Consider the following 9,845-nt stretch of genomic DNA (forward strand, 5'->3'; position numbering starts at 1 on the left):
TCTTCCCCCCACCGCCAGCCTCCCTCCTTCACCCCACAGCACAAGGCTGTGAAAGCAGTGGGGTGAATGTATAAGCTTTTAACTTGGCTGTTGCTGGAGAACTCCAGCTACACCTAAATGATTAAGAGCCAAGTTTTCGAAAATGTCATGGACAATGACAGCGGAGTGCCCCAAACAATGGCATTTGGAAATGAAGACATTTGTGAAATAAATGGATTTGTCTTATTATTTTAAAGGTTGCTGTGACTTTGCTTACACTGAATTTATTGATTTTTTCCCCCTTTTCCTTCTTCTTTTTCTTCTCCTTCTTCTTCCCCTCCTCTTTCTGTACTGTTGCAAGCGTAGAAGCCAGGCCAGACTATTCCCTCTACACTGGAAACGCGATTCAATACTGCCCATGTGTGCTAATGGGCATTTTTTTTTTTTTTTAGGAGGACGATCAGTCTCTTTAGCATAGCGTTTTGCTTAAAAGCTATTCTCTTGAGCTGTCTCAGCTCTGCAGCTCGTTCTCTATGCATTACAGTACATATGTAGATAACACAAAGGCTATTATACACATAATTGCAACGACGTACCAGATACCACCGGTGCTAATAGTCTTTTTTTTTTTTTTTTTTTTCCCTTTTGCTCTAGCCCCATCAGTTGCTTCCACGGCTGGTTTAGAGAAAGGAGAAGATTGTGGGGAAGCAAATTGCTGTAGTATTCATTCACAGCTTTGTTCTGGGCCTGACAAACATTTCCAACTTTTCAACCATGGTGGCATTTACTCCGGAGGGACCAGGGAAAATGGCTCAGGAAGCTCCCACCGCTTCAAAACCAGAAACAGCTGCTGGTGTTGCTTGCAGTTTGCTGAGTGTGCTCTGGCTTTGAGCTTCCTGCAGCTTACGGCTCTCCCTTTAGCAGTAGGTGTCACTGCGGTGAGTGGTAATTACAGCAGAAGATTTTAGAGGACACGGGATAATTAGGCCAGCCCACGCAGGCATAAACACTGACATTTACCATATTAAAAACTGGAGATGTCGGCATTTTCCTCCCTCCCAAGACCACAGCATTAGCAACCTCACCAACAAAGACAAGTTTTCAAGAGAACAAAGGGTCTTTGCATTTAGGGGAGTTTGACTGGGTGCCCGGTGCTTTGCAGTTGGTCCTGAATGGGTTCTGCGGACCACTTGGAAAAGGATCCAGCTGAGGTTATGAGGCTCATGTCCTGCAGTCCCGCTCCTGCCCCTTGGACACACAGAATGCCATATCCTTGTTTTGAATGGTGGAGGGGGCAGTGGAGCATGATAAATGACACCATGCAGAAAGCACCTCTCCCCTTCCACTCTGGGCCGGACACAGGTAGACTCTCTCGATATCCTCTTCACCTGGTACCTGGCACTGACACCAGGTATATTTCCTGGTTCTTTGGCAAGTGATAGGCAGTAGGAAGGTAGGTGACCTCAAATTCCAGTCCTATAAACCCAAACCACCCCTCCAAGGGCTGAGGTTGTTGAGAGGTCCCTCACCCTCCATCCCAAATAGAAAAGAAACAAGTACCTAAAGACAAGGTCAATAATACCTGGGCTGCAGCTGAAGCCTCAGTAAGGGAGTCCCTTCTGAAAGAGACCAGCCTGCTTCAAGGGCAAGGCTGAAGAATCAGAAAAACCTGGGTTTGAAGCCTGGCTATTTTCCTATTAAAGGGCCCTGGATAACTCAGATCTGCAGTTTTCCCTTCTCTAAAATGAAACAAAAACAAAAACAAAAAACTAGCCAACAGAGTTGTTGTAAGGATAAAATAGATGCATACATTGAAAGCATTGAGCACACAGGAAGAGTTTGGAAAATGACAGATAAAAAGGTAGGATGCACTTGATAAAATGATAAAATTCTTTATGATTACAAAAGTTCATTTGCCCCAAATCGGCAACAGTGTTTGAGGTTGATTTCCCCACAGAAGAGAGGAAGCTCAAACTCAAATTGTCTCTACTTGAGAGAGACAGCAGTGACTAAATAAAGAACCCTGGGTACTTTCTTGACCCAAGACTTAGAGAGATGTTTGTACCCAATAAAGTGGTGTGAATTAGTTCTCACATTTGCTCGCTCACTGACTCTGCAGATAGAGGGTGGACATTCCTCAGGCTGAGACTACATACTGGCCTTTTAGATAAGAACTTGTCAATATTTAAAGCATATTCCTAAATATGGAGGCCCTCGTGGTCTGCACAAATTTCACTTCTCTTGAGGTGGGTTGTTGGGAATAGGGTCATGGAGCCTTGTGGTCTGGGAGAGTAAGGCAGTGTGGACCTGCAGAAAGACCTGAAGCCTTGTTCCAGGTGACTATGCGCTAACCCTGGGCAGATCACTTCCACTATTTAAGCCTGAATATCTTCACTTATAAATGAGAGAAAATAACTTACCTCCACTTACTAATGCTGTGGGAGGAGAAAATGAGCTAGCTCAGGTAAAAGACCCACTAGATATTAAGTCCTTGCCTCTTCCTTTGGGTATTCCCTTTGTCATCTATAAAACACCTGGCCTTCCTCACAAAATCTGATGTCAAATGGTATAAATATGAAGTACTTCCTTACTGGTAATATTCATGGTGCCCTGAGGAGCTTTCTGGTGTGGCTGTTCCCCTCTTCAAGATGTCGGGCTCTGAGTTCCTTGTTTTGCTCAGTCAGCAACACATCCCTTCTGCAAGGTGAGCAGCAACAAGTGCTAGCGAGCTGAACTGGAGATGGCTTCTGCTCTGCCACCTGTATTTTCCCAATTAAAAATAAGCTTGATAAATTTATTTCAACTACTTTAAGAGTTAGCCTAAGAGTGCTTGGACACATAAAAATCAGAATTTCCAGAATATGTCAGTGACTTGTAAAAGAGGAGGACCACATATTTTAAATGGCAACCATCTTGGATAATTTGGCCTCGCTGGAAATCCACATCTCCACAGCAGAATGGAGAGGATGGTCCAACAGTCATCTGTACTGAGCATAAGTTGACTTGCACAGGGAAGGTCAAGGCAAGATTTGTGGTTAAGGCAACAACAGGATATGACATATGAACGGCCTTTGGGACTGGGGTGGTCTTTTTAGATGGTGTCTGAGATGGTCTCAGAGCCACACTGCCTATGGTCCTCCTTGCTCTGCTAAGTTTTTTTTTCTGCAATTTAGAATCTTACGCAACCATTCGCATTCTCTCTTTTCCTTGGCTCTCAGGGAACTAAATTCTTGTCCACCCTATAGGTATGATCAGTTATTGGATAAGCACAAAGGTTTTGGAGTCAAACAAACTTGGATTCAAATTCTAGTCCCATTACTTCCTTGCTATACAACTCTGGGCAAACTTTGTTTTTTCTTTTCTTTTTTCTTCCTTGTTTGTTTTTCCTGGGATACTGGGTTTAGTAATACACACTTCATAAGGTTTTAGGGTGAATTATATAACATCCAACAAGGTAATCATGATAGTAGTTATAGTAGTAGAAGTTATAGTTGTAGAGTAGTAGTAATAATGGTAGTAGAAGATACTATGTTTTACACTCTTACTAAAGTCACAACTAAAAAATGATCAGAGCTAGAATTCCAACCCATTTTCTGACTTTAAAACCTCTTTTGAAAACATTGTAGAACATGCACAAAGCATCTGGAACACAATAATCTATGATTATTGATTTCCTTATTACTTGATTTGGATGCCGGTCCTAGGTCCTGTGATTGAATTTTGGATTCATTTGAGACATCTGGATCCTCTGTTGGGCTCTTATTCCTCCCAGGACCCTTCCAAGGGGACGAATAGAATTTCAACACCACTGCCAACTTCAGGCTCTCTCTGCTTAGAAGACTAGGAAATGGGTTTGGTGGAGATGCTGGCTGTGGTATTGCTGAAGATGCATAGAGGTAAGTGTAAAACTCTAGGCCTGGGGTCAGAGATGCTGTCGAGTATTGGACATTTACTAACCTCTTCAATTTGTTTTATTTTCTGTGTAATTCAGAAAGTCTCCAGAGCCTACTCCCACCCCCCATCCCTGCCAGGATCTCTCTCATTTTCCTCAGCTTCCAGGTCTGTCTCCTCTTAATCCCCCAGCCAGTAAAGGTGGGTACATTTTGGTATGTTCCCAAGTGAATGGAACATGGAAACCACTCAGCAAACATTTTTTGAGTGAATGAAAGATTGTGATTTTGCTAGAACACTTAGAAATTTCACATGTTCAAAGATCCTCTTTTCTCGTGATGAGGAAACCCAACTTTTCCATGAGAAAGCAAACACCAACCTCTAAAATTTCAGGTTAAATTTAATTCTCTCAAATCACCAAGCTCTATTCTTACCAGAAGCAATTCAAGTGTCTCTCCCTATTGGGCTTGCTATAAGCTCCGGCTTCTGGCAGCTGATTAAAACTATTTTTTTTGGAAGGATAGAAAGGGGAGAAAAAGGGAGAGCTTAATATTCCATTTCCTTTTTGTTGTTTTGAAACCTGTTTTCACACTGTATATCATATGTATTTTGGCTTTTGTGGACTATTGGAAAAAGCACTGTAGAGCTCTCTTTGAATATAGATTTCTTCATCAAAGCTTTGTGTCATCTATAGGTTTGATAAGTGTGCCTTCATTGCCATCATTCAAGTCTTCAAAAAGAAGAATAATATCAAAAAAGCATTTTGAAAAGTTATCTTTTTGTATTACCTATGATATAATACTTAAACATATAATTACATTAAATATAAACATTGACTCCTACTTACACATATTTTCTGTGCTTCCCAAGTAGGCAAAAATCCAAGCCTATGGGACTATTGTTATTGTTGTTTTTGTTTTAAATAATAACTTTTCCCTTTTTACCATCACTATCCATACATACTCTCATAATAATCAAGCATAGATAATTTCTCTTCTAATAGAGTCAGCTTCTACAATGCCATCTCTGTGAATGGACACCCTAGAGTTGATACTTAAATTTATTGGCAAATGAAGATAGCAGTAGCACCCAAGAACAGGAGGTAGGATATCATTGTATAATGCATCTCATGAACCTGTCATGGTGAAGAAGAGAGACAACCCCATTTTGAGCCTATCAGTGATAAACAGAATGCAGAGCTGAAATCTGGGCTTTCAAACAATTTATTTGCCAACTTATTACTTGACTATGTTGCTACTTGTGAATTTCAGCCTGATTAATGATATATTTTCAAGAATTAAGAGGACATCTCAAAAATTAAGTTTAGAAATTTTTTGTTTCTTATATTGAACAAACTGTGTCCAGGTTTGAAGAGCAAAGAAGAAGCATTTAATTGGAAATTCTATGAAAAGAAAGGTAGACATAGGGTAGAACAGAATGCTCTTATTAATGACAGATTCATGGAAAAGTCCACATGCCAAAGGGTTAATGAAGTCTTCACTCGTTAATTTATACATCAGATATTTATTAGATATTTACTGTATATTTGGTATCATGATAATGAATTTAGCCTGAAGATATATGTGTTCTTCAGAATTGTCACAGATTTCTGGAGTGATTGCTTGGAGCAAGTAGGAGAAGGAAACTTTGGAGGAACTAGTTCTTGGTATCATTTTACATTCAAATACAACATACAGCTCAGCCTATTGGAGGAAATACAGATGAGAATTCCCTATGTTTAATATCTGTCATTAAAATGACAGCAATAAAGCCTAAAACCCAAAAAGGGGAAATCAGCTGGGTCCTTATAGATTGTCACAGCCAAGAGCAATAAAAGCTAAATCAATCACAGATCGTGGCAATAGATAATTTAGCTAGTACTGGAAATTAAATGAAAGGACATTTCCAGCACTCAGCCCCATTGTGGGAGGATGAACATGCCCTCAGAATTCAGATGGGCTCATTGAATAGTCTAGGGTGAAGATAGGGGGAAGAAGGGAAAATTATTTAAATGAGATTTAAATTGCTTTGTTTCTTTATTCCTCTGAAGGTTGCCTTTGTTATTACATTGCAATATTTAGCCATCAACATTTCTGACACACTATGGATTTCTTGGCTTCCCACCTTTGTTCAAGACAAGGAAAGGTGGCTCTCCTGAGAGTGGGCCTGTGTCTGGGCAGCTGGAACCCAATCATCAGTTTATTACTAGGGCCAATTTTGGAAAAGAGTTTTTTGGAACAGAAGCAAATGTGGAGAGGGGCAAAGAGTACCACCAGGAGCCAGGATGATGTCTGTTCCAGGCCTGTCTCTAATACTATCAATCACAGGTCAACAAATCCGGGCTTCAGAATTCTCAGTGGCAAAGGGAAAATATCAGATTCAATGACCTCTCAGATCTTGTCTAGTGCTAAGACTCTGTTATTCTATTATAAATGATCGGTATGAAGAACAGAGTCCCAGTATCATGGCCTTGACCCTGAGGAAGTTTGGCTGCTAGACAGATTGAATGCCCTGGATATAGGAACTCCATGTTTTCCCCCCTCCCCAGAAAAAATTATATCTAGAATTAATAGATGGCTAAATGACCAATGGGTAATGTTCCATTCTTTGTGGACTGGATCTAATTCACTGCAGTGTTCCCAGCGAGGGTTTTAATTTTTCTTATTTCAAATACAGTATTGTCTTATGATCTGGGCTGATGTATGGGAAATCTCTGGATCTATTTCCAATATTTGCTTTCTCTAAAGAAAGCTGCCTTGTGTTTAGTTCCTCATTATGGGATTCCCACTGGATTTTAAGCCACCCTCCCTGACCCTTCTCCTGTAAGGGCTATTTCCTTAGTATTACATGTGCAAAAGAGGGTTCATGCCACTTTCAGGAGAAGTGAATGGGACTCAGGGGTACTAAAACTACTTGTGTAGAACACCAAAGGCAATATTTTAAGGGACAAAACACCTTCCCCCTTCTGTTGGCATGAAGAATTGGAATAAGCCTGGTTACTTAAATCCAAGTGAATGCACTTACACGTAATGTGTGTTACTTGTAAGGCAGGAAGCAAAGGAAAAATTAGGGAAGTAAATGGGAAGGCTCCTTGGAGAAATGTCAACTGATCATTGAATCTTAAGACCATGTCTGAGGCAAATCTAAAGACCTAAAGAGATATCTGTAGATTTGAAAGTAAATGGTATTTAGTGAACTATCGATAAAGGGACATTGATAGTCCAATGGGACTTCTCTTTGAAGAAGTTTAGGGGAGAAGCACAGTTTGGAAATAGAAAGTAAGTTAGGCTCTTAGACATCCTGACTTTCATTTCTAGCTCCAGGCTTGTGACATATTTCTGGCAGCCAGCAGGATTTCTATTCCTTCAGGAACCCCATTTTCTCCACCAACCTACATTATTTCTTTTCCTCTTTAACTCCCATATCAGGTCTCTTCTCAAACATGAAGGTTTGCTGGCTGTTCTCAGCAATATCTTTTCCATCTATTCACAGAACTTGAAATGATGGCAAACATTTGGAGAGAACACCAGCCCATGTGCTATGCACATTCCTTCTATTATCTCAGTAGACCCTCTCAACAGTCTCAAAAGGAAGCTACACTTATTGAAAATAAGAAAGTTGAGTCTTAAAGAGGTTAAGCCAACTTGCCCATTGGGGCTAGGACCCAAATCCCTGAATGCTAAATCCAAGACCATGCTTTGAACCCACTATCTTATACTACATTACTGCTAATGTAATGGTTAGAGCTGGCCCTTTAGAAATGATGCTCGCTTTTTTTTTTTTTTTTTAGATTTTATTTATCTCACAGACACAGAGCACAAGCAGGGTGAGGGGCAGAGGCAGAGGGAGAAGCTGACTCCCCGCTGAGCAGGGAGCCCGATGTGGGGCTTGATCCCAGGACTGTGGGATCATGACCTGAGCTGAGGGCAGATGCTTAATGACTGAGCCACCCAGGCGCCCCTGATGCTTGCTTTTGATGCACTATTTACTTCTGTATCACTGAAATGCTATTTAGAACTCTTTTGCCAACCTGGCCCTAAGATCTAAAAACCAAGGCTCATGACCCTTCTTTGCTACCTCCCTCCTCTGTCACCTCCAGCCTGCAACCACACCATAACACCAGCAAGCCCACTCTCCCCTTGGGGCCCTGACTAATTGCTTATCCAAGACCAGCTTCCTTCAGAATTGTCCTTTTGTCCGCCTCCTCTTGCAGAGCTGCATGGAGCCCAGGAGGCAATGTGAAGCGATTAGTCCCCATGTGTACACACAGCCTCAGCACAGCTGGATTGCAAAGCCAGTTTATTATCTTAAGAAAGGATCTGGTTTAGCCTGAGTTTACATCTCCTCTGCCTCCCATTCATGAGATGGGCTCAGGGGCTCAGCTTACATTACGTACACTCAGCTGGTATGTATACAATGCCAACAGTATGGAGGAGGCTAACATGTGTTGAATACATCTACTGCATCTTAGGTCTCTGAAGGTCACTCACTAAAGTAATATATGGTGCTAGTGTTGGTGGCTGAAGGTCAAGTCATCTTGCTTTTCATAATGCATAAACCTGAAACTCACTCAGACACCAATCATATGACCTAAACCTTGGAACAAATATTTTACTAAGTAAATCAGTGAGCATGCTGGCATTTCTATTAACCTTCAATGCACTGCTGACAGAAAATGAATAATGATAAATAATAACTCAAGCCTGTAAATCATGCTTAGCATCAGAAGCAAGAAAAAAATGCTCGTGTGTGCTACCATCTGTTAGGAGGAGAGCAGCAGGGACTTGAGGAGAGAGGTGGGAGAAGGGAGAGCAGGCTGTCGCTGACTGGGATAACCACCTTTTGGATTCAATAAACTGACTGACAAAGGGTAGGCCACTTCTGGACAGGATTGATGGAGTAAGGAAAATCCCTTTTCCTCCTGTCTCCTGTCTGATGGGCATCAGTTTCTGACTTTGATCTGCCACCCTTGGCTGTTTCTTCTTTCCCCACCTCTTGCTTCATTAAATCTGTTTCCACTGTACTCACTGGGTTTCTGGGCCATTTGTAAAGGAGTCCTCTAACTCAACAAAACCCTCTTGGGAACACTCCTCTTCTGTCCCTCACCCCTTGCTTATAGCACTTGATTCTTATTGCCCCACAGGCAGAGATAGGAGCTGGAATACTGCCCTGAAGTTGCTACACTCCTCATAAATGTCTCTGCAGAGGGTGGTCCCAGGCAGAAGGACTTCCAGCCTTCCAGCCCAAAATAATTCACTGTGATTCCAATTTCACAAAACAGAAATCTGACCCCCATATCTACAAGGTGTGTGAGACAGTGAGGTCTCCATTGAAACATTCCCCTTGTAGGGAAACCCTCAGTTTTTTTCAATAAAGTCCTAGAAGTTGATGCTTGACATCTAGGTGCACCTCTTCCTGGGGTTGTGAGTGTGCATTTGCTTTCCTCTCTCTCCTCTTTCCTACAGCGGGGCTAACATTTACCCAGTTGGCATTGTCTTTGGATACATTCTAGCCAAGAAGCAGACAAAGGCATGTTCTACGGTCAAATTTCTTGGAATAAAAATCCATACATACGAGTTTTTGCTGGTTCTGGGAGCACCCCAGGTGCCAAGGCAGCTTTGGTTGCAGATTCATTGAGAAGTCGGGCTTGAGGTCACACTGACCCTTTCTCATTTCCAGAGGATGCCAGCCTGCCTGGACAACAGGCTGACGGAGAGGAAGCCAGGACTGTCAACAGGCTTTCCATCTCAGACTCTGTGAAATCGGGAGCAACCGTTCCTGCAGGGAGGCCAGCTCATTGGGTTGAAAGGAATTGTACCGATTATAATGTGTGTGGCCGCTGGGATGCTGTCCATTCTGGCTACTTCGTGAGTTGAATGGGTTCTCCTTGGGAATGAAATAATCAAAGAGAGAATGTATTCTTTTTCTTGTTTGAAACACGAGTCTTCTTTAAATGCCAGTAATTTAAAGTTATT

General features: G+C 41.8%; 1 long non-coding RNA gene across 1 annotated transcript in view; it reads right to left on the minus strand.

The window, feature by feature from the left end:
* Nucleotides 1–9,629, minus strand: part of LOC116644394 — a 38,081-nt gene extending 28,452 nt beyond the window's left edge. The window contains exon 1 of the long non-coding RNA XR_004301733.1: nucleotides 9,445–9,629. This is a non-coding gene — a long non-coding RNA (uncharacterized LOC116644394). The remainder of the gene's footprint in view (nucleotides 1–9,444) is intronic.
* Between the last annotated feature and the right edge of the window lie 216 nt (nucleotides 9,630–9,845).

The sequence above is a fragment of the Phoca vitulina genome, unplaced genomic scaffold, assembly GCF_004348235.1.
Source record: "Phoca vitulina isolate PV1807 unplaced genomic scaffold, GSC_HSeal_1.0 scaffold29, whole genome shotgun sequence".
NCBI classification, from domain to species: domain Eukaryota; kingdom Metazoa; phylum Chordata; class Mammalia; order Carnivora; family Phocidae; genus Phoca; species Phoca vitulina.